Source organism: Leptonychotes weddellii, chromosome 8 (genome assembly GCF_054177405.1).
Source record: "Leptonychotes weddellii isolate Sample4059 chromosome 8, ASM5417740v2, whole genome shotgun sequence".
NCBI classification, from domain to species: Eukaryota; Metazoa; Chordata; class Mammalia; order Carnivora; family Phocidae; genus Leptonychotes; species Leptonychotes weddellii.
The window spans coordinates 50,789,328-50,815,727 of NC_138376.1; the positions used below are offsets into that span (position 1 = coordinate 50,789,328).

The window sequence follows — 26,400 nt, forward strand, 5'->3', positions numbered from 1 at the left end:
AATTTTGAAAGCAAAGTGCTCTTTTTTTTTAAAAAACACTTTATTGAGGTATTACACATGCATTTGGAGGTTAGTATAAACCTATCATCACCATAATCTGTGCCATAAACATATCTGTCACCTGCAAAATTTTCCTCCCACCCGTATTTATTATATTTTTGTGTATGGTAGGAATACATAACCTAGATCTACCTTCTTATAATCATTATTCTAAAGATTATTTTTTTACACTGTTAGATTCTTCGGTTACCCACTTAACATACTTAAGTGAAAAACTCTAATACAATATTGACTCATTTCAGGGCTTCAGAATAAGAAAATGTACCCAACACATATATATCCTTGAGCATGCTATTTCATGGAAAAGGAATAAACACGGCATATCAGATACTCAAATCTCCACTGACTATTAAAACTTTACATTTCCACTCACCTCTTCTAAATGTGGGACTCCTGGTCCCCTCTGTCATCTAATTAATTTTTCACAACTAAGCCACAAAAAGTTTGGAGTCAGGTGTAAATTAAGCCTTCATATTACAAATCGTATTAAGTGTAGGTGTTTTATTGATGTGGGTAAAATGTCAACCAAAGGTAAGAGGCTAGACAGTTCAAAGGCTGGGAGAAAATAAGACCATCTGAAATAAAAAATGGTTCATAAAGTACTTTGACAAAGATTTAATCTCAAGTGCATAAAGCTTCCCCCCCTTTTGTACAAATCCATCCACTCCATCTTCCCTTATTTAATTCAAAACTTACCTCCTTTGATTCCCTAGGACGCTTACCCCTCTCTAATCATTGCTTTGTTTTTTCATACCACTTGACTCTTGTATTTATATGAATAATTGTAAGTTTGTCAGGTAGGATAGTATTTTCTACTTCTGTGCTTCTGAACCTCTTAACAGTGGTATGTACTATAGGTATTTGCTTTATTAACCCATTACCACCTGACATAATAAATATTTTGTATCCGTCTTTCCCACCAGAACATTAACTCTGTGAGAGCAAGACTTTGTCGGTCTTATTTATAATTATATCCCAGAATCTAGATCTCCTGGAAAAAAACAGGCACTCAAGCACCTGCCATTCAGGGCACTGGAAATAGAGATGAATGAGTCTGACAAATCCCCTGCTCTCATGAGTTTATATTCTAGAGTAGAAAAATGGGAATGAACATACACACACAATGGCAGCAGTTAGGATAAGTGTTATAAAGGAAAAGCAGTGTGAAAGGATGGAGAGTAGGGTAGTGGTGGAATGGTGTTTTAGATAAGGTGATGAGGAAGGATTCTGGACTCTTAGAAGAAGTGACTTTTGAGCAGATAGCTGAATGAACTGAGCATCTGAGGATTGGGGAGATCCAAGTTAGTCTGCAAAGGTAGCAGCAGCTACAAATGCTCCGAAGCAAGAATAAATTTGGCATATTTAACAGGAAAAAAAAAAAGGAAATAAGCGAGAACAGGGGAAAGCTGTAAGAGGTAAGTCAGGGTGATTAACAAAGGCCAAATCCTGTAGGGCCTTACAGTCATCTGGAAGGAGTTTGAATTTTGAGTATGCTGTGAATCCATGGAATTAATGAATATATGAGTAAGTGAGTCAGTGATATCCAAGTATCATGCGATTCAAATACATTTACTTAGGATCAATTAACTGCTTAAGTGCTAGGATATGATTTCATACATACTAATCACACCCTCTAGCAAAATCCAAAAGAAGTCTGATCATTTAATATGAATCTAGCTCAAAGGCTGGAGCAAATGATGAGAATCATAGAGCAACTGAATGTGTGACCAAATACAGACCCGTTACTTGGTGCCACCAAAGCAGGCCAAGGGTGCAAGTGGAGATCAAGGCAAAATGTGCTGGCAGATGATGCCCTTCCCGACAGCTGTGGGTGTGGCAGTAAATATCTCTGGAGTGAACAGACTTACTCACTCTGAAAACTTTATCTCCCTCACTTTTCTTTTTCATTGCTCAGCACATCTCTGCCAACACTTCTGTAGGTGCGACATTACTATTCAGAGGAAAAGCTTTCTCCAAAGACCAGTTGCATTCCAGATATTTAGCTGAAAGGGAATATGCACGGAGGTTAACCACACAGGCTCTGGAATGAGACTGTTTTGTAAGACACCTGGGTGATCTTGGGCAAGTTAAATTGCCATGGCCACGGTTTCCACATTGATAAGTGGGGATGATAAGAATAATCTTCATAATATTATTGTGAAAACTAAATGAGATAATTCACTTAAAGCACTTAATAGAGTTCCTAGTGTGTGATAATTGTTTAAGAAACATTTACTTCTCTTATTATAACCAGGAAAAGATAGAATTTTCCCTGACATTCAGCCTTACCAAGATTACTTCTACAAGTTTCTAAAAGCTAAGTTTGGATTAGCTTCTTTTTAAGAGAAGAAAGGCACATCCTGTTCTAAGTTTCAGTGGTTCAGTACAAAACATTACTGTGATAAAAGACACAGATATTCTCAGAAACAGTACGCATGGCTTGGTGGTAATGTGGAATTATAGAGAGATCTTGAGGTCTGAACCCAAAATGCCTGGACTTGCTCCTTAGCTGAGCTACCTGCTTTATAGATGACCTTATGGAGGTTATTTGAGCTCTGTATTCTTCATGGTCTTGGCTGCAAAATGAGGGTAATAATAATCTCTCTTGCATTGCAAGATTTTTATATGAATTAAAAGTGATCATGTATATACATGGCATTTGAAATTGTTATAATCCTAATCAAATGTTAGTTTTTTTTGGTATTAAAGTTTTTGAGCCTTCAGTATTGATCAAAACAGGATTTCTTCAACACTGAAGGCTCAAAAACTTTAATACCAAAAAAAACTAACATTTGATTAGGATTATAACAATTTCAAAACAGTATTTCTTCGGGCGCCTGGTGGCTCAGTCGTTAAGCGTCTGCCTTCGGCTCAGGTCATGATCCCAGGGTCCTGGGATCAAGCCCCGCATCGGGCTCCCTGCTTGGCAGGAAGCCTGCTTCTCCCTATCCCACTCCCCCTGCTTGTGTTCCCTCTCTCGCTGTGTCTCTCTCTGTCAAATAAATAAAATCTTTAAACAAAACAAAACAAAACAGGATTTCTTAAGATGAAAAGGCACATAGTTCTGGCATTTATTTTCTGAAGCAGAAGAAGTAAAATGTTGTTTTTATATTTAGACTGCTAGACCTTGGTGTCATCAGTTTTTTGGTTTATGTACACCTTTTAAAGCAGAAATGAATTTTTAATTAGAAAATAGAAAAAAAACCCTTGGGTCTGGTATTCTCATGTTCAAGATATTGGTTTACGATATGAAGTTTAAAGAAACTGAGAGGGAGAAACCAGAAGGTAAGCCTGGTACTTGAATTTTATAAAAACAGCCATTTTGGTAACGATAACTTGAAGAAAATCTCTAGATACCCTACCCTTGACATTAGTTTGGCAAGCATATAGCACAGATGTGGCAGAGAGAACATTCGGCTAATTTTATAACGTCAATCTGTTGTCATCAGTATACAAATGAAATTAAACCCACACTGACAGATCAAACTACTAAAGAGAGACACATGTGAGTTAGAAAGGAGCAAAAGTCTGAGACCATAAACCCTGATGAAACCTGAGACTAAATGTTGAGAATCATGGTCTAGGCCACCAATGGGGGTGTCTGCATGCAACATGCAATTTTTATTTGACTGAAGATTCTGACCAAAGTTAGAATGTTTCTGTTCAAACCCGAAATGTAAGCATCTGTAAAAGCAAGTGGCGGTGACCACCTGAGGAAAGCAGCTGGGAGATCTGTGAGGCCTCTGCAAGTTTCTGTGGCTACATTTCCTTGTAGACCCACATGGCTTTAGCTAGTGACATACCGCTGCTGCAGACTGACCCAGAAATCTGCAAGCAGGTGGTTTTTGGAAAACTAGAAGAAGCCAACTCCTAGATCCGCAAAGTGGAATTTTAAAAGCAGTCAGAAATAAAAGAAGAAATGGAAGAGAAGTGTTTCTAAGCCAAAGCTGGGATCCATTGTGCAGTTTCAAAAGGAAACTTAGAGCATGTTTTGCTATGGTTATTGGTTCACTAAAGAAATGCAAAAAAGATACACTTATTTAAGTAACGTAAGATGACAAAAACGCTTCACAGAACATATGACTTCATAGCTTTTAACATAGAAATCACTACCCTTGTTCCATTCTGTCTCTGTCCTCCTAGGACCTTGTCCCGTAAGTTACTTTGTTTTCTCTTTCTTCAGACACTTCCATCCAGATTCTTTCCCTCTGAAGAAGTAAACAGCAAATAATCACCATCATTATTTCTCCCTTACCGTACAATATTTTTCTGGTTCATCTCTCACAATGAAGTGACACTTCATTTCTTGAAGTTCTTTACTAAAGTATATTCATGGATGGTTTACACTTGCTGCCCCCTCATGCTTCCCATCCTGGCTGGATCTAGCTTTTTCCTCTGGTTCCTTAGAGTCTCCAGGACCTTATCTCAGATGTTTGTTTCTGGACCACCTCTCTCTGTAACATTTGGCACTATTGACTCCCTACTAGATTTTTAAATTCTCTACCATTTTTTTTCCAGCCTCCCCCTTTTGTGTGTATTTTTCTTGCCTCGTTCTTCTTATTTTCTCTGACTCCTCCATCCTTCTCATTTTATCTTATTCCTCCAATTTCTTTTGTTTCCTAACTTCTAAAAGTGACCAACTCCTGAAATTCTGTTTTTGGCTCCCTTCTCTTCTATACAGTATGCTTTATTAATTTAAAATATCAGGAGTAGGGGCACCTGGGTGGCTCAGTTAAGCATCTGACTCTTGATTTCAGCTTGGGTCTTGATCTTGGGGTTGTGGGTTCAAGCCCCGTGTTGGGCTCCACACTGAGTGTGGAGCCTACCTTAAAAAAAATCAGGAGCAGATACTTTCATCTATCTTATATGCCTGTGTTCTTTTTTTTTTTTTTTAAAGATTTTATTTATTTATGTGACACAGAGAGACACAGCGAGAGAGGGAACAGAAGCAGGGGGAGTGGGAGAGGGAGAAGCAGGCTTCCCGCCGAGCAGGGAGCCCGATGCGAGGCGTGATCGCAGGACCCTGAGATCATGACCTGAGCCGAAGGCAGTCGCTTAACCGACTGAGCCACCCAGGCGCCCCTATGCCTGTGTTCTTAACTTCATCATTGTCAGCATCACCATTCTCTTGTCCATTTCAGAATTATAACTACACAGTCCCGTTGACATTAGGTCCATCCTACCCTGTGTTTCTCCTTCCACAAGACTTTTTGTATACCAGAGTTCCTACTTGGACCCTACTCTTTCCCTGAATAGACTACTTCAATCACCTTCAGAACATTCCCATCACTCTCCAGTCCAACCTGTCATTTCCTCAAACACCAATGTCTTTTGTTATCTACTCTTTGTGATTTAAAATTACACAAATAAAGTGTCTAGTAATATGGCATCACCATCAGTACTCAGAAATCTTTCCCAGGCCAAAAGCTGAGTTCTGCTATTTTGTCTTTTGAATTCTGTTCAAAATATGCCAGTGGCACATGATTCCTACTTGTCAAGTTGGTCTCCCAGTATGATTTGTAGTCCTTCGTGAGTGTTCTGTGTATCAGAAGTTGAACTTGGGTTTGTCTTGAGGAGATATTGCTTCTGTTAATTCACAGATGTTTAATCTAGCGAGGCTGTGTTTTAATTATCAATATTCCTTTTATAAGGATTATTTATTTTGGGGGCACCTGGGTGCCTCAGTCATTAAGCGTCTGCCTTCGGCTCGGATCAAGCCCTGCATCGGGTTCCCTGCTTGGCGGGAAGCCTGCTTCTCCCGCTCTCACTACCCCTGCTTGTGTTCCTTCTCTCGCTTTGTCTCTCTCTGTGAAATAAATAAATAAAATCTTAAAAAAAAAAAAAGATTATTTTTTGGGGGAGAGAGAGAGAGGTAGTGCACCAGCAGAGGGAGGGGCAAAGGGAGAGAGGAAGCAGACTCCCTGGTTGAGCGAGGAGCCCCACATGGGACATAGGGTTCAATCTCAGGATTCTGAGATCATGACCTGAGCCCTAACCAAGAGTGGGGCCCTTAACGGACTGAGCCACCCAGGTGCCCCTAATTATAAATATTCTAATGTTGATAGGCAAGTTGTCTCATAAAATTGGTTTTAGGTTTCCATTTTGCTTTTTAAAATATTAAGAATAATTCTGAGATCGAACTAATGTCTAATTGAAGTTTTCTGTGATATCTGGGACAGATTCCCAAAACTGCTATTCTTTTTCATATGCTGAAATGGATCCTGACTTCTCTCTTGCATCTAAGGCATGGACGCTTAACCAGTTGCATTATCCTACTTATCATAAATTCTGTAACATTCCAATCTATACTTTCCATTCTATTTATTATTCAGTTAGGTAGATAGACTTTCCCTTTGCTTGTCTCAAAACCATCCTATAAACCACAATGTATACCTGCAATATTAATAGACCTTCTCATAAGTATAATTGAAAGTATTCTTCTGTATACCTGAAATAATATAGTAAAGTTTCCTACTTTGGATTTCTAGTAATATTTAGAACTAAGTTAGTCTCCAACTAATATTTGATGGTTGAGTATATAGGTAGCTGAATTTTTATAAACACCATCTCTTTCAACTACTGAATTAAGAAAAGCTGGGTATGAGAACAGAGGGCATTTGAGCAATCAGATTCCTTATTGGCAGCTACCAGAAATAAGCACCTACTTGCTTCAGCTTCACTGGTTAAAAAAGTGATAGAGTCCACAGAAGTCTGAGGAGTTGCCAGAAGAAAGCCTTTCTCTGGCAGAACATGCAAAATGTGATCAAATGCCTTAACAGGATGTTGGAGTTACATGACCTTCAACAATAATAGCCAAGTAATAAATTAGTCTTCCCAGCTGCTAGTGCATAATTATAACAGCAAATAGTATGTGAAAATTAACACCATGACAGATAGTAATCATGGTAACATAACATATTGATCACAACCACTCTAAAGGGTGTAGTGCCTGAAAAGAGCTCAGGTAGTGATACAGATATTTAATAAAAAGCTACTTGTGAAATCAGGACAGCATTATTCAAGGAGATTGTGAAAGCAGTTTTAGATCACACCTTAATCCTGGAAAGTACAAAGTCCTTGTCTTAGTACATCAGATTGTTATTGCCACAGTTTTATTGTCATTATCATTTGAGCAATTACACTTTGTTACCTACATCATTCATTTGCAAAAGAGGCATTGTCAGGACCTTGGCTTTAGGGTCCAAAAAATGGCAGAGCCCTTTCTCTTGTCCTTTTTTTCTTTTTTTATTTCTTCCTTTTACTTTTCTCTCTTCACCCCTTTCTTTTACTCATAGTTAATTACACTAAGATAGCACACCTGTTAGGAATTATTGGCTTTGGTAGAAGTCCGGTCATTGTCCTTTAACTTCTCTCAATGTTGTCCCCTCATCTACAATATAAAGACCGGTCTTGAAAATGTGGCCCTTACATTCTTTCAGGAACTGGCCCCTGGCCAACTCTCCAGCCACAATGCTTTCTACTTTCCACCTCATCAGTTATTCTTTGCAACACCTATCCACCCACCTCCCTCCTTTCATCTTTCTTTTGACCTAACCAATTAGTATTGTCATGAATAACTCACACAAACTGAATATCAGATGCCATTCTGAAGACCTGAAAATCCCTTTTAATAGGATGCATCATTTGCAATCTCATGGTTTAATTTCCTTCCATTCTCTACCAAAATTTTGTCTATAAATAATTCCAGTGATCTTTGTTCTTATGTACAGGGGCCAAGAGGGTTGCCACCAGTTTTATGTGTATTTCACCTCCAATTTTTGATGCGAAAATTCTCATTTGTCCTTACAATAATTGTTCTGATAAGAGAAGTCAAACTGCCATTAATTTTTTAACTTTCCCCAAACTATACCCTGAACACATTCAGTTTTCAATAAATGGTATTGACCAACTGGCTGGCTGACCAGTGGTGTACTAAGAATAAGCACTGACCTTTATTCTAGACTCATCAACTTAAACTTTCTAAGCTTCTGAAACTTTCAAGCCTAAATAATCTGTGTGAAATAAAAAAGCCTAGAGCCCTCAAAATAATTTTCTCTTCCCCATGAGACAGAAGTGTTTTCATTAGACACTACATTTTTTAGTTGACACTTATATATAATTCTTATTTTCCTGTAACAATGAAAATGATTAAATTCTTACCAAAAAAAAAAAAATCCAAAGTATTTAAAGGCCTGAAAAAACCATTTGTACAAAATTGAGGCACATATATATACTCATAAGATAACTCAGTATCTTGTGTTCTCCTTGTTCTTAAGTTCAGTTTTCTGAGGATGATAAGATCTGGGTTCATAAAATTCATCTACTTGGCTGTTTTTTCCCTAGTCCTAGTTCATTTTTTTTTTTTTTAAACAAAGCAACTCACTTAGTAATCAGAAGAGTCAATTTCCAGTTGTTTCTCCTTGAGCAACTCCTTTAACCTTCCTGATCCCTAGTTTCCTGGACTGTAAAATTGTGGAATTTTATAAATTATCACTAATTTCTTTTATAGCTCTGATACTAATGGACAAAGAACAACTAAAAGTAGACGGTAGGTTTTGTGTACTTTATAGAATTTTCAATTTCTAAAAATTATGGTATACTTATTAACATGTTCCTAATGTAATATTCAGCAAAATCTAGTTCAGTAAAGCTGGGTTCATTTAATACTAGGTTAAACATTTTTTTTCTCATTATTATATGCTGTTATATATATTCTCTTCATTTAAAACATCACCCAAGTAAATGCTAAATAACTTGTAAAATTCTTAACATATACCTAACCCAGCCAGAAATAAAGCCTCGTTAAAACAGAATTGTGTAGGTGGAATGGAATATTGCTTAGCACTCTTACCATCAAAATATTGACTCAAATAAGTAGCTAATGTCCACTCAATACAAGAAAGCTTTATTTAATTCCTATCATCTGGGGTCCTCATTGTTGCCACATTTCTCTACCCTCAAAGATGTTAGGAGAATTTCAAAGCTTCCCGGGAGAGGGACTTTTCCTGCCTGGGTTCTTTTTTTTTTTTTTTTTTTAAAGATTTTATTCATTTATTTGACAGAGAGACACAGTGAGAGAGGGAACACAAGCAGGGGGAGCGGGAGAGGGAGAAGCAGGCTTCCCACTGAGTAGGGAGCCTGATATGGGCTCGGCTTGATCCCAGGACACTGGGATCATGATCTGAGCCAAAGGCAGATGCTTAATGACTGAGCTACCCAGGCGCCCCTCCTGCCTGGGTTCTTATGTAAAATAAATCTTCTCAGATAATGCTGGCCTCAAGTATTTGAGACAGAGACTGCCACCCTTATTCTTCCCTTCCTTATTAAAAAAGAACTCTTTTTATTTTTAGCTGAAACATAATCTTATGGTTTAAAAACAAACTAAAAACCCTACATGTCCCAGCCTTCCTTTCATCTAAGTCTGGCGAAGCTCTAGTCATTGACACCCAAACACAAATACTGTTTATGACTTTCAGCAAGTATCCTTAAGGAAAGGGAGGGAGTTCTCTTTCCATTTATTCCTTCATACTGGCTGGAATGGAGATAGTCTGCCAGGAGCAGGATCAGTCCTATTGGTGCTTGAACTGGAGGTCACACAGATGATAAAGCAATAAAAGAGAAGAAACCTGGGTCCCTGACACAGTAGAGGATCACACCAGGCACTTTCCTTCAGATTCTATGTGAAAGAGAATATTGTCTGGGGTTTTCTGACAAACCTAATCTTGTAAATCCATTATGTTTTCTTTGAATGCGTCTAAGTGTCCCGTACTGCGTAAGCATTGTGCCTGCATTATGTAATTTACAACAACTCTATCAGGTAAGCGATATCATAAAAGATAGAGAAACTGAACTTAAAGAGGCCAACTTGCCTAAGTAGAAGCCCCTGGCCTTCCCTGTCACTGACCATGCCCTTAACCCTCCTCTGCTTTATATTATATTAGATACTGGTTTTTTTTAATCTGCTTCCCACTCAAATGTATGAACAGGAGTGTTGTTTTGTTCACAAATCCTCAACCGGTCCTGGAACAATATTTGTTCACATGAGTGGATGCTCAAAACCCTTATCTTAAGCACCAAGTTATATTGCTCTCCACTTTCATGACCAGTTCTGTATAAGTTACAACTAAGCTACATGTATTTTACATATTAGCAATTACATAATCTGGAGAAATGTATCAAGAGAAGGAGAAAGAGACTCAATATATTTTATTTAGTGGAAGGAACTATTTTTATTCTTAAATGTAAAAGGAAGTTTAGTATTTTCTGGCATCTGTAAATCCTAACATCGGAGTGCAATTAATTTCCAGTATTGACATAGAGAATTTGCAAGAAATCAAATAAGATTGTAGTAATCACACTTACAACAATACAGTGTCTGAAAAAGCAACAAAACTCATTCTACTTGTTGCTTATTTGCCTGGGATATGTGCGTGGTGATGGCCTTTTCCAATATTGCCCTCTAGTTTTGCTGAATTGGTGAAAACATAAATCACCTGCAGCTACATTTAAAAAAATTAAAGTGAGAGCAAGAGTTTATTTAGCCTGAAGGGGGAGAAGCCCCAAGACTTTACATTTAAGAATAATTCAGACCACACTATTTTGAGTTCCCATTTTATGTGGAATACTAAATTTTTCAAAAGGTGACCTAATGAGAGCTAATTTACAACATTTCAAAATGAATTTAAGGCTAAAGGTGACTATCTGTTGTAATTTTTTTTCCTAAAACTTATTTTAAAAAAGAAGGAAAAAAAAAAAACACTCCCCAGTAGAAACTGAAATATGCCCTTTTCTTTTATTCCTCCAGACTAATGAACATTCATAAAATTGTACTCCTTGACTGTACTGCTCCTTCTTTGATTGGGTGGGTAGAATATTTGAAATATTTAATTGGCGAGTTATTCCTATTTCAAATCCCATTGCATATAATGAAACTACTGGTTTGATAAGAAAACCTAATGTGTTAGAAAAGAAGAATGGGTAATGTTTGATTAAAGGTCTCTGAGTGTAACCTTTATCAGCAAGTCTGAATCAGTTTTTCATCATGCTGATTTTAGAACTTTCTTGTTGATCTGTGGGCCTGAGCTGCCTCTTTGCAGCACTAGATGGTGGTGGTGGGAGGTAGCAGACATTATTTTAGTTTTAAATTTATAAAGCAGTGAGAGGGAAAAATGGTATCATCTTGTATGACAAAGCTAATAACTTGACAAATGTGTTTCTGTAATATGATCAGATAATGTTTCCATTTAACCCACTAATCTAATGAGGTACCCGAGTAGGTAAAAGTAATAGATAAGGTCTTCATTTCACAGAGAAGTTACTTTTTTTTTTGTAATGAATGCAAATTCTTAGCACAAAATTAAAGTGCGTGCACATGAACAAATTCAGCTATTCATGTCTCACTCTCCCATTTCCTCCAAAAAGCTTTCAAGTGGACATAATTTTCTTCCCTGTGTACTTATTAATTCTAGGAATGAGAAAAGTCCAACAAATAGGCAAGTTAATTTGCTCTTAACTTTCACACTGCATTTACCTTATGGGTAACAAGCCCTGGTTCCCAAAGAGCTTTGTTCCAAAATCATAAATGTGAGTGAGAGATAGGTGTGCATTGCTTCAACAAACCTTGCCTGCCAATCACTATTTTTTCATGGTTTAGGATTATTGCTGTGTTTTGTTTTTAGAAATTAATACTTATCATATACTGGCTTTTGGGTAAAGAAATCATCACACAACATTTTGTGACTGCACAGCATGGTCCCTTAGTTTTAATGACATTTTTGGAATTTTTTTGCATACTTATCATAAGGCTTAGTTTAGATTCCATCCCTAGCAAAAATGCAGGACACTATAACATGTACTTCGCTTGATACACTCCTGGCTCTTCCTTCCCACCTCACTTTTTCATATCTATTTTTGTTTAATATTATTTTATCTCTCATTATGTATATTTAAATGTCACCTTAAATCTTTCTATAACCATAAAAGTAAAGCAAGGTTGGATAGACAGATGGATCAATAAATAGATCAATAGAGAGAACATGATACAGCCGTTTACAGGTTTACTATTTTTGAAGTTTGTAGTTCATTTGCTCAGTATTTACCATCCTATATGTTCAAAGCTACATATGGTGGTTCCAAGTAGAATAATGTAGTCTCTGATGTTGAGGACTTGAAAATGGAGGAGGGGTGAAAGAGTCCCCCCCCCCCCATAATCAACCACCGTACAATATGCTGTTTGCTCTAAATAAGTGTAAAGAATGCCATCGGAACACCCAGCAGCCCTGAGGTGTGATATATCATGGAAGGTTTCATAGAGGACATGACAGTTGACCTGAGCTAGTGAAGGAAGAATATCCCATGCAATGGGGCAAAAGAGGGAGGAGCGACATTAGCAAAGGCATAGAGACGTGAATATGCATGACGAATTTAAAAATCTTTAATTCTCTTTTTGTTCCAGTTGTCAGTGGTACTGTACTGGCACATCAGCTTAATAATAAATGAACAGATATGGGACCTGATAGGGGTTCTCAGGAGCCCTTGAATACTACAGTCAGTGCTGCTTGACTGGGGGCACTGAGCTAAAGCATCCTCTATCCCTGATGATTCATCCCTTTTATTTTTCTGCTGAGTGAAAGAGACTGCCTTTATATTGTTGGGCCAAGCATTATATTCAAGAGCTCAACTGTTATTTGTGGAAGGAAATTCTGGCAAAGATCAACCTAAAAAGTAACTGAATCAGCAGCCAGGCTGGTGACATTAGCTATACAGACTCAACTCCTAAAATCTGCTAAGGTTTAAAATTACGATGAGCACTCTCCAGTGGAGCCATCAGGAGGTGACTTTAAAGCATACTGGTGTCTAGAAGGAAATGAGACGTCTTCTATCCCTATGAGAGGTCCCCCCAAATATCTCCCATGTCTTAATTTCTAAAAGAGTGCATATCCTCAGAAGAAAATGCATTTCCTCAAAAGATACTTCTTAATTACAAATGGAAGAAGTGGGGAAATATAGCCGCTGCAGTCTAACCAAGTGATCAGAGTCAACATCACCAGGAGTAAGACCTAAGCGTATGATGGATCTCCTCATATGATGTACCAAGAAAGACAAAATATCATTTCTGTTACATTCCTGTCAAAAATCCATAACCTCATTCTACACTTAAGAAAATGCACACACACTTAAATTGAGGGCCATTTTACAAAATAAGTGGTCAGCACTCTTCACAGTTGTCAGGATCATGAAAAACAAGAACTGTCCCAGATTGAAGACTGAGGGGCCTTAACAATTAAGTGCATTGCAGGATTCTGGATTGGATGCTGGATCACAAAAGGGACATTAGAAGTACAATGGGTGAATTTCAAATATGGTTTATAGATTAGTTAATAGTATACACTAATGTTAATTTCATGACAGATTAATTATACTGTAGTTATGTCAGATTAACATATTGGAGACAGCTGGGTAAGGATATACAGGAATTCTATACTATTTTTGCAACATTTTGTGTCTAAAATTATTTCAAAATGTTAGAACACATAAATTATAATTCTTCCCATTTCCCTTTTTTCTTAGTCCTAGCTTCAAAAAAAGGGGGTAACAAAATGAACAGAAACATAAATATAATTCAGCCTCTTCATCTTATGAAATGTTTATTGCTTTCAAAAGTTAGGTGTTTTCTTTTCAGGAATATATTAACTGAACTCAAGCTTTTTTGCTTAAATAAAGAGTTGTCAGACCTACAAGACAACTAATGTAGCCTATCCCCATGATTCTCATTAGAGACATTTTAAAGACTTCAGTGGGTGGAAAATTGCCAGAGCTTATTAGTAGTAGTATTGTCCATTCTCTCATTGTAATATTCTTAGGGCTGATTTAAAGATCTCCTCTTAGCATGAAAATTTCTCTCATTTTTGTTCAAGGGAGAGGAGTGTGAGTATCTGTTTCACACAATGAAATACATTTCTTAGGTCCTGATAATCCTCAAGCAGAATGTTGTTAACCCTGTAATTCTTTAAGGTTGGCCTAGATTGTTACAATGAATTCAAATCTGAACTGATTTAGCTGCCTTGACTACTTTCTAGAATGCAAAGATTATTTTCAAAATTTCTACTGGCATAGGAGACTATAATCTAAATAAATGTGTGTTCCCCCCTTCGTATTTTTAGGCTGCTGCTAAATACTGACCTTATTTCAAATATTATAATGGTTTTAGCGTCAGAGTATCTTTTTTTTAGGATTTATTTATTTTGGGGGTGGGGGAAGGAAGGGGAGAGAGACCTTCCAGCAGACTTCCTGCTGAGTGTGTAAAGCCCTGGAGCTGGGCTCAATCTCACAACCCTGAGATCATGATGTGACCTGAGCTGAAGTCAAGAGTTGGGCGTTTAACCGACTGAGCCACTCAGGTGCCCCCTGAGTATCTTTTTCATCTTCCCAAAAGTCTAGTAAATGCCTGACAATAGTAGGCACTTTATTAAGAGGATGTATGGAAGGCCCTAAGCTAAAGAATTTGCTTGATTGAGAGGCTCTAATGGGTCTAAACAGAACTGCTTTCCATCTCCAAAGACTGCTGCCTGGGGTCATTTGCATTTGAATACCTAGAGTTAGTGAGAAAATTTGCTTAAGACTGATTCAAGATCAGGGTTCCTATTGAGAAGCTAAGTAATTTGAAGGGCTTTTAACACCTTGTTAAAGGAAGAGTCACCCACAGGGCCTTGCTGGGATTATCAGTGGGTGTTCCTGATGCTGTCCACCTAGACAAAGGAGATCGCACATGTAAGTAAGGCTGAGCCACCACTCAATGCAGTTAATATGGTAAGACTAGGACTAGGTAATAGTCCATAATCATGCAATCTACTGTGAGAGACCAGAGAAAAGAGAGAACATTGGGATTTAGAGTCCCTTGAGCAAGGCCATTCCAAGTATGCATGAAATGAAACCCTGGGAGTGTCAGTTCTGTAGAAACAGAAATGTAGCCTAGACAGACCTAGAAAAGTCCTATGGAGTCCCAAGACAAAGTATCTGCTTGAACAGAGTAACTGGAAAGAGACCACCCATTGCTTGTGGAGCAACCGTGATCAGAATTAAGGGACACGTGGGGCGCCTAGATGGCTCAGTTGGTTAAGTGTCTGACCCTTGATTAAGGCTCAGGTCATGATCTCAGGATCATGAGATCAAGCCCCGCATCAAGCTTCAAGTTCAGCAGGGAGTCTGCTTGAGATTCTCTCCCTCTCCCCCACCCTCTACCATGCGTGTGCGTGCACACACTCTCTTTCTCTCTCTCAAAGAATAAATAAATCTTAAAAAAAAAAAAAAAAAAAGGGACACAAGATCCCACTGGCTTTGATGTTTAAATGATGCTCTTTGGGGGACGCCTGGGTGGCTCAGTCGGTTAAGTGTCTGCCTTCAGCTCAGGTCATGATCCCAGGGTCCTGGGATCGAGTCCCACATCTGGCTCCCTGCTCCACGGGAAGCCTGCTTCTCCCTCTCCCTGCCACTCGCCCGACTTGTGCTTGTTCTCTCTCTCTCTGTCTCTGATAAATAAAATCTTTATAAAAAAAAATAAATGATGCTCTTCGGTGGATACTATCAGCTCTCAATCAACAGAGGAACTGAATGCCTTTGGGTTTAGAGATGAAGAGGACACAGAGCTTCCAGCCTGACTGCCAACTTGTAGCCTGTCTTGTCCTGAAACCATGAAAGTGCAGTTAAAAAAAAAAAAATTCCACTGATTAAATTTAAAGATCAAGTCGGCTTTATTTAGTGATTTATGAATCAGGCAGCATCCCATTTAGCAAATAGAAAGGAGCTCTGAGGAACAATACAATCTGGAAGACTTCTGTAAACAGAAAGTATGACGGGACAAGGAAGGAGTTGATGGTATCAGGCAAACTCACCATTCTTCAGGGAACAAAGAGAGTCAGTCAGTCTATTACATCACTAGTGCTGGCCAGGAAATTCCAGACTGACCGGTTAAGATTACATTCCTAGGGGAGATTACACTTGCAATTAGGTTAGGTATTAAGACCCCTTTCGATGATGTGGGCTTAGAACAGGTTATTCTGTTATGGGCCTGTTGTCTCTTTTTTAACAAGGCTTATTGAGGGGAAAAAAGGAAAAGACACTCAAGTGGTGTGATTCTAATTCCTGGAACAATAGGGGTACTTGAATCGCCATGCCCCCTTTCAGCCACTGTTTCCAGTCCAGTTTAACAATATGAAAAGAGTGTACCTCAGCTTCTCCGAGTCCTGAGTGGGTGGGGTAGATGACTCGTCCAGAAGGGGTCTCACTAAAGACTCCTCTGGAGACAGCAGCAATGTGGTCCTCATTAGCGTGGACGACCCCTCTGGAGGCCTGGCAGCAGTCACTGAGAAGAGAAGGGGCTTATCATTACTGCCCTGAAGGCCAGTAAGGACCGGCCTCTTTACCTCAAGGCTCTAAAACCCATCTGTACAATGATTGCAATTAAACCTGTATAGGGGGACAGTGATTTTTATGAAGTAATAGGCAGCACACAGAAAACTGGCAAAACCCAGCCTTGAGCATCTGTTTTTCCTGTCCCTTATTCCTGAGTGTTGCAGTCATAAATTATCTATAGTTCAGTAACATGGCTGATAAGGAAAGCTGTGTGATACAGCAGGAATGCAGTGTTTTGTTCAAGGTGGCCTAAGCTACAAGGCAAAGAAGCAGTATGTCACCCACTGTCCCATGGGCTACAGCACATCTCAGCTCTGGTCCCACAGGGCCTTCTATTTGTCTGAAAGATGCAGCGGGAGTAGATGATTTGGTGCTAGCATATTTTCTCCTTTGTGCTGCTAAGATGATTAAAAACCCCGATTTGCTTCTCTTCACAGCCCCCTTGGCTGCCAGTTGGAAGAGTTCTCTGTCCTTGAATCCTTCTGAGTTGTATCTGAGAGTGAGATTTGAATCTGACAGAATTAAGAGTAGTGTGGCTACTATAGCCTCTCCCCATCCTCATCCCTTTGGAGCTAGATAAGTATTTAATTTAAAAAAAAATGAGGGGCACCTGGGTGGTTCAGTCAGTTAAGACTCTGACTCTTGATTTTGCTCAGGTCATGAAGTCGGGTCATGATCTCAGGGTTGTGAGATCGAACCCCGCATCGGGCTCCTCACTGGGCAGGGAGCTTGCTTAAGATTCTCTCTCTCTTTCTCCCTCTGTTCTTCCCCTCCCCCCAAAAATAAAATAAACAAAAATAAAGATAAATGAAAAGAATATGATGTAGGTGATGGGGAATTTGGTTCAGCGTATCTGACTTTTACACAGGGACACAAAACCCTTTAATACCCAGGAGATGGTTTTGAGTTACTTCTTTTTGCACTGAACACTAATGTATTTGGGTGGGCACATAAAAACCTTATTTCCATGTGATAAGCCTTACGTTGTAAAACAAAGCAGTCGTTGTTCTATTGATATGAAAGCTTTTGTCCAAAGTGGTTCATAAGTACTTGTAGTTGAATATTTGAACGCCTTAATGCCATGACTGAGTCTGGTACCAAAAGAAGCTACTCATATTTTAATAACAGTCCAGTCTTAGAATCCATTAGTAATATTTTCCCCATTCATGTCAGGATTCTGTATAAGTCTAAGATTGAACTAAGATTGGAGGTGCCATGGATTTCTATCAGCATTTGTCTCACGTATTAAAAGGTCCAGAAGCCACCTTAGTGATATAAAACTACTGCTCCAGAATGTAGTTATTATACTTCTCAGGGCTGTTGTTGAACCTGTGTTTGTCCCTGGGAATGGCCACAGTTTAGAACACTGAAGATACATTTAATGGCCTGAATTAGAGAAGTATGAACATAAGTAATTTGTTTCTTTGTGTTAAAATTGCAAAGTTGGAAATTGTGCAAAATTAATTTTATGTACCACTCTGAGAATAACCAGTCTTTATACCAGTCTTCCCAAATTTATCCTCAATAGGAAAATTTCTTATTCCCTGGGGTTTTCTATGTATTCTAGATAGTTGGCTACAAAACTAGGTTATTTATATTGTGGAACATTATGTTGATGTCTGATTCTCTTTAGAGAACTTGGAGTCCTCTACTTGAAATTTACTTCAGTGGTGGATAATGTGTAACAACTATTCTTCATAAAATTTATCAACTAAATATAGCAGACATATTTATGTTTTAACTTTTTTTTTTAATGTGCTTGACTATGGTTAAGAGAAAAACAGAATAACTGAAGGAGACAATGAACACAACTGCAGTCTGCAGCTTCACTAAAAGATTATGTAACTCATAGGTAAATGGCATGATGTCCTTGGTTTTTATGACTGAATCAGTAAGCAAAATTTAAAGTAGTGGTTGAAATACTTCACTATCTATGTGGATTATTAATGTTCACATCTTTAAACATAACTTGAGCTGTGCTTTCTTGTCACCAAGAAATGTGAAAATTCCCTAAGATTCTACAGCCTTTACCTAATAATAATACTATAACATATATTGTGCTATACGTATAACGTACATTATAGTAATAGGTCTGCAGCCGTCAGAAATGAGATATGAAGATGGGAGAAGAAGCAGGGCTTTATATTAGTGATGCTATATTAATTATGACAGAGAAGGCTTTTCTATTACAAGCTTCATTTTTAAGATGCTTGAAACTTTCCCACAGGAATTTTTCTCATGACAGGTTTTTTGTTTTTTTTTTCCCTCTAGTAATGAAAATAAGGAGATTGGTTTTTAATGTTTTGAAAGATTTTATCTGGGAATAAAAGTGTTTTTCTATCCATTAGAACATTTTTTTTAGGTACTTTACTTTCTGAAACCTCAAAACAAATAGCTTTTTAATGACCTTCAAACTTGTCTCCAGTGAAGAAGTTTAGTGCCTTTGGTATATTAGGCAGTTTGATTTGCAAATAATTAAATTACAAGCATTACCCAATGCTTCCTCTGCAAATTATTGTGTCCCCAAATAACAGCCCACTGCACCTTACAAATGAGGGAAACTTGTAATTAGTCGGTCAGTTACTGAAAATTAGCCATTCCTAGCATGTAAGCGTTGTGGGTACAGTTTTTATAGGTGCTAAAAAGGAAATGAGAGCTGAAAATTAGTTGTTGAATACTGACATGGCACATTCAAATATAAGTGAGTTCTGCTAACAAAGCAGAGAGAGCAGTATCAAGCCGAAACAGTGGCCTATGTGATCTACTTTTGTTTAAAATGTCACTAAGACAGAATCACCTCATTCTCTGGGCTCAACAGATTGAGATTCACTCAGGAGAGGCAAGGTTGAGATCCAAAACAGAAAAGGCCTTGACTGCTCATTAAAATGTTAATTATGCCATGGAGGGCTCAATGCTGTCCTTCAACCATGAATTTCCACTGCTTGCCTTATTAATGTAGAAAGTAACTATAGTTCCAGAGGAGCAGCATGATAGGAAGATAGGATACACATGTATTCAAATATGTGGCAACATGTGTTTCCTTAAATGCCAGACTTTTGGGAAATGGACTCACAAGTTCTTTCCTTTGTCACCACAGCACTAGCCACACACCTACAGTTTCTAATTGTGTTCTAGGTTTTGGAATTTTCTTAATTAGGGTGGGGATGGACAAGCTGTGTATTTGTCTCCACTGTACTCGAGGGCAGAGACTATGTTTGTCTTTCAATCTTTGAAATCTCTATGCCTGGTACAAAAAAGGCAGGAAAACATTTTATATAAATTTACCAACGTAGGAGGTTAAAGCAAAATTTCATATTCTCCAAATTATGAAAGTCAGTACTTTAGGGTGTCTACATCAGTCCCTGAAAAGCCCTAATTTCACCTACCCATAAACTAGAATACTGCCCTTTCAAGTTTATTCTTGAGAATTTAAAAATCAACCTAAGGGGGTGCCTGGGTGGCTCAGTTGATTAAGTGTCAGACTCTTGGTTTCAGCTCAGGTCATTATCTCATGGGTCAGGAGACTAAGCCCTTGTCTGCCCCTTGCTCATCGGGTAGTCTGCTTGAGTTTCTCTCCCTCTGCCCCTCCCCTGACTCACGTGTGAGCATGCTCACACACACTCTCTCTCTAAAATAAATAAATATTTTTTAAAAATTAACTTAAGCATTAAGCATCATTAAGTGTTGAACTTTAAAAAGTCGTGTTACATAATTCAGTTATAGACACTCCTGCCTCTTTATTATCCTTTCTGCATGTGCTACCATTGAGGAATTAAAGCACAGGCTTCCCTTGCTTTTCCATTGCTGCTCTTAGGTCAAGTTGCCATGTAGTCAAGAGTGTATAGCTTGGCAAATAAGTGGTATGAGATGTTCTTCTTAGAACAATGCTTTCTCTGTGAATCCTTGTCTGCTGTAGCAGCCACTCGACCCTCACTTACCGAACATCTTTTTGTTTTGTGGGCGTGGGTAATTTATGGCATCCCAAAAAAGACATCCATCTTCAAGATCCCTCAATGCCAGAGGTTTGCAGAAATCACTACATTTTTGTAATTTCATGTATTATTACTTTCCACTATACTTATCAGAGCATTTATTTTAAATATTCCTAATATCCAAAGAAAGTACTTTGAATGGAAGGTTTTTTATTGATTATTTCATGGTTATGGCAGTGTTTTAGAAGATAGGAAATATTACATCCTTTGAATTTCATGTCAGAGTATGACATGTATTCCTTCCCTGGTAATATGTACTTTTCTTCTTCATATTTCACTATCCCACCCATCATGTAAAATGTGATTTAGCTATTGGCCGTGTGGTTATATGATCCCAAAGGTTTAGTGATCTCGGGTTCTGTTTCCAGTTCTTACACTCTTTATAGTAATAGCAATAACAAAAAATTCATGGTGAAAATCAATTCATACTATCTCTTTGTTCTTCATAGAGGACATTAGTTACTTTATTTCTTTTAACTTTGGGTCTTCCAAACATTCCCCACTTAAATCTAGAAATGTTACGGTGCCACCATAAGAGATAATCTTTTGGGGCGCCTGGGTGGCTCAGTTGGTTAAGCGACTGCCTTCGGCTCAGGTCATGATCCTGGAGTCCCGGGATGGGATCGAGTCCCGCATCGGGCTCCCTGTTCAGCAGGGAGTCTGCTTCTCCCTCTGACCCTCCCCCCTCTCATGCTCTCTCTATCTCATTCTCTCTTTCAAATAAATAAATAAAATCTTTAAAAATAAATAAATAAAAAATAAAAAAAAGATAATCTTTTGTGGGTAATCTTGTTCATGTCACTTGACTACTCTGACATGGTTTCTTGTCAGTAAAATGGTATATGTGATCATCACAATATATAGCATTTATTTAGGAATCTTAACTTTTAGAAATATGATTTTCATTCCCACTAATAATGCCTAGCTCGTATATCCACTAAACAAATAATTGATGAAGATATCCATTATCTTCAGTTTTATCAGCACAGTATCTCTATAAGATAGGTAGAACATGCAACTGTCTAATTTTATAAATGAGAACATTGAGTCCCATGGTAGGCTAGGGATTTCCTCCAGATAATAGCACTTTGGTGTGGCACAGCTGAAACAAGAAGCCAAGCTTTCCCATTGCCACATCTGTGACTTAAACAAACAACTACCCCCCGCCCCACACACACAACAAAAACTCTGCAGATAAAGATACTTGTTTTCCCATAGATTCTATAGATGATGTAAAAGGGGAGGAAAATTGGCAAGGTCTTTTGAAACTTGTCACAAGCAAATTCAAAGTGTAATTTTGATTAGAAGGAAAACCTGATGAAAAGTTATTCTAATATTTACTGAAGCCATTATTATAAAGTTTGATTTGGTGCATGTACTTATCTCTGTCGTCACGTAGGTACAAAATGTTTGCAGTATAGCTTTTATTGAATGAGTTTTTTCACTTTAAACACTGCAATGCTGGGATATTGAGTAGTTTTTAAAGAATTCAGTAGTTGCAAATGAGTGATACTGGAGCTGGTACAAAGTTACTTGAATAAATATATGACTATGAACCACTTGGTTGTGAACAGATTATTTTCTTAGTTTATATTTTAATTGAATCCAGTTTTTCATATGCAGACCACTTTATTTCATTTCTATGTGTTTGTGTATGGTAATACTTTGTTCTGCCACTCCAATCATTTCCATTTCCTTTCTACTAATATCCAGGTTCCCAAACTGCACATAATACACTGAGGAAGCGAGCAGAGAAGCATTACCCTAATATTCAAGGTTCCCTTTGTCAAAGTTCTAAGAATATCATGTCATCCAAGTAGTCATTTAACCTATATATATGTCCAACAATTTTTGCATTTTCTATGTAGGCAATGATGAATCATATTTTTGAAGTATGATTAACTCTTCAAGATTTAAAATTTCTGTTTTTTGAAACTAGTAACTCTGATATCAAAATCACATATTCCCAGCTTTATCCCAGAAACAAAGCATCGGGATTTTGAGTGAATTAAACTTCAACCTCTAATTGATGTCTTAGTTTCACATCTTAACAGTAAGTTGTTGAGATCTATCCTTCTCATTTGGGTTAACATTATAGACCTATGCTCAAATTTTTAACTTAAAAAACAGCTAAACTGTGACCCAGTGCCAGAAGTATGACTAGATCAGTTTACAGCCAGGCCACATCATAATTATAATTTCAGTTGGAATGGGGGGGAAAAGCTGTATAATACAAATAGCTGCCTAAGATGCTTACTCAGTGATTCTGCTGTTGAATGTTTTTGTGCCAGAGTTTTAGCCTATAGAAAACTGCTGTGAATCATAGGTGTACCTCTTACATTACAGTGTTTTAGGAAATACTTTTTGCAAATAATGCTTAATAGTATAGTGATTTGATTTAGAGGTGTTAAGATCTATGGAAGAATTCACAACTCTTATAATTTCTTCACAAGGTATTCTTGGGGAGGAAGACTTCCCTCTGCCCTTCAAGGTCTTTTTAGCTGGACTAAGAGTCAAATAGATATGAAACAGATTAGCAAGAGAAAGTAAAATGTAATTTCTTCTGCACAGGGAATCCACACAGACACAGAATTCCAAAGACAGTCAAATGAGGTATCTGTATAATCCTGAACTACGGAGAAGCGGGTAGGGATCTGGAACTTCAAAGGGAAGGAACACACTTCACAGGAAGATGAAAAAGAGTTAATGTAAACAAATGTTTGCTGGGATACTCAGAAACAATGGGACATAAAAGACTCTGAGATTTTAATTCTCAAAATGCAGTGACCGTTTCTGAGCGCTGTCCCTGCATGTTCTGAACTCTGGTTGTGTGCTTTCATTGTATGTGCCTCTCACTGAGAGAACAGAGAAAGGAGAATCTGCTTTGAAGTCTTGTAGACTTGGGTTCAATTCCTGGCACAGCCCTTTACCAGATGGGCAGCCTAGCATAGCCACAATCTCTTGGCTCCGTTTATTTCTTTTAAACATATAACAGTAAAGCCAAAGGTAGGCAGTCCAGAGCTTCCATGGTTATTATACAGATTGAGATATCCAGGCAGCTTCTAACCCCAGGCTCTTAAAGCTCCTGGGTCCTCATGATTCTAGATGGAGGCATTAGGTCCATTTGTCTCAATATTCCTACCTGGGAAAATCACAGCAATATCTACCTTGATATTTTGATCTAGGATTTAAAAACATATATATTTAAAATATCTACTATAGCACCTAACATTGAGTTACTCTATAAATGTTAGCTGTTATTTTCATTAGTGTGATTATTTGCCTATTGACTAATTAATGATGGCAGCTAGCACATTTTAACCTTTAATTATTAATAAATCATGGTGAAGATATTTATACATATTCATAACCCAGTAGATTGGCCTCCTTAATGTTATTTCTTCCCATACTTTTTTCTACTCTTATTATTTCCAATTTTAAAATAATAGTAAAAAAAGATAGTAGTTGGCCCACTTTATCAGTTTTGTTTTTGTTTTGCTATTGAGTTATAGGAATTCCTTATGTGTTTGGATTTTAACCTCTTACCAGATCAATGGCTAGCAAATATTTTCTCCCATCTGCAGGTTGCCTTTTCACTCTAGTATTTGTTTCCTTTGTTGCACAGAAGCTTTTTAGTTTGATACAATCCACTTGTCTAGTTTTGCTTTTGTTGCCTGTACTTTGGGAATGGTAATTGCCAGGGCCTGGGGAGAGGAGGAAATGGAGAGTTTCTATTTAACAGGTATTAAATTTCAGTTATGCACAATGAATAACTTCTAGAAATCTGATGTACAACATTGTGCCTACATAGTCAATACTGTATTGTGCATTTAAAAAATTAAGACAGATCTCATTTTAAGTGTTCTTACCACAATTTAAGAAGAAAAATAAAAAAATACAAGCTGTTACTGGCAATAAAACTGGTACTACCATTCTTGTAAATGATGTTCAGTGACCCTTAAGGGCAACATGTTTTTGGTTTTAATGTGTATTTTATGACAAAGAGGCAGTGACACTACACCTGGAAGATAATTTCCACTGAAGCTCTCAAGCTCCAAAAGACAAAGTGCAAATCTAGTATGTCCACAAAGTAACCTAGCTCAGTGTCTGCATCATATTAGGTGCTGAATAAATATTTGTTAAATAAAAAAATGAATTAGTAGTGTAGAAAAGTCCAACTTTTTATATCAGGTCAAAATCTATACTGGGTATTTATTCAACAAATATTTATTCAGCATCTACTATGTGTCAGACACTCTTTTAGGATCTGGGAATGCTGAAGTAAAAAAACTTACATTCCAATAAGCAAAGACAAGCAAAAAATAAAAGTACATACATAATGCATTAGATGGGATAAGTGCTAGGGGCACAACAGATCAGGGTAAAGACAAAGGGCATATGAGAAATTATTGGATAATGTATCAGGTATTATACAGCAAACCACCTCAAATCTTAGTGACTTAAAACAACAACTATTTTATTTGCTCACAGTTGTATGGCTCAGCTGTTTGGTTGAGTTCAGCTGGTTGGTTCTTCTGCTGGTTTCATCTGGTGTCATTCATGAAACTGTAGTTCTCTCTGGCAGTTCAACCTGGGGCTGGATGTTCTGGTTTGGTCTCACTCACATGTCTGGTAGTTGGTGCTGTCTCTCATACTCAGTGAAGCTCACCTGGGCTACTCCACATGATAGCAGAAAAGATGAGAGAAAAGAAACTAAGATCTCTTGAGGCTGAGGCTCAGAAGTCACAAATCATTTCCATTGCATTCCTCTGATCAAATCAGGTCACAAGGCTTACCAAGATTCAAAGGAAGAAGAAATAAACTGTACCTTTTCATGGGAAGAGTTATTTAGAATTCATGGCCATTTTTAACCTACTACTGATGGGGAGTTACTATCTTATATTGGATAATTGGTGACAGCAACTCTGGTAGAATGACATAGTGCAGAGACCTACATGATGTGAGGGAGTGAGCAATGTAAATATCTTTGAGGGGTGCATTCTGGGCCAAGGCAGTTCCTGGCACAAAATGCCAACATGAGACAACAAGAGGCTCAGTGCCTTTGGAAATGATGGGCAAAGGCAAGTATGTTAGGAGATGAAAGTAGAGAAGCAGTGACAGACCAGATATTACAGGTCCTTATAGGCCATTGTAAGATATGTGTCTTTTACTCCAAGTGAGATCAGGAGAACCACTGACAGAATTTTGAACAGAGTGACATGAGTTGACATATGTTTCAACAGGATCTCTCTGGCTGCTGTGTTCACTTGAGGTTAGGTGGCAAGAATGGAAACAAAGAGCCCAGTGATGGGATTTACCCAGGCAAGAGATGATGGTTGCTTAGAATAGAAGGGTAGAACTGATGGCATTTTCTGGAATAATTTGTAATGAGGCAGAAAACATATTCTTGGATTTTGTATAGTCTTCCCAACCAGACCCTCCTCAAAGAAAGAAACTATGTTGTTATCATTTTTTTTTTAATGTGTCTTCTACTTTAGCGTTTGAAAAGCACTCACTGAATACTCATTGACTGGTTGGTTAGTGAAGACTCAGTTCTTTCTGCTGGATTGAACATAATCATCATAGCATGCTGAATCAGAGTTTGTCATCAAATGATGTTTGAAGACCAAAAACAAATAGATGAGCCTGTTCAGACCCATTGATACACGTCAGATTACATTTCTACTATATGCTGAAGAACAACAAATGAATTAGAGCTAAGACAATTTGTTTGGATCCATCAGTATTAACAGTCATTTCTTGAAATGTAAATAATCATTAACTAAGCAAACATCATTTAGTCCCTACTAAGTGAAAAGCCACATGGCAGAGATTCAAAGGCAAACAAGATACAGTTCTCAAAAAACACTGATATTCTAGTATGGCATGGAGAGTGCTAATTTTATAACTAAAGAAAGGGAGATGAATTTATCAACTA

General features: G+C 37.8%; 1 protein-coding gene across 5 annotated transcripts in view; it reads left to right on the top strand.

Moving 5' to 3' along the window:
- ADGRB3 (adhesion G protein-coupled receptor B3) overlaps positions 1–26,400 on the top strand; it is a 700,248-nt gene that overhangs the window by 509,740 nt on the left and 164,108 nt on the right. The gene's annotated exons all lie outside the window — the stretch shown is intronic.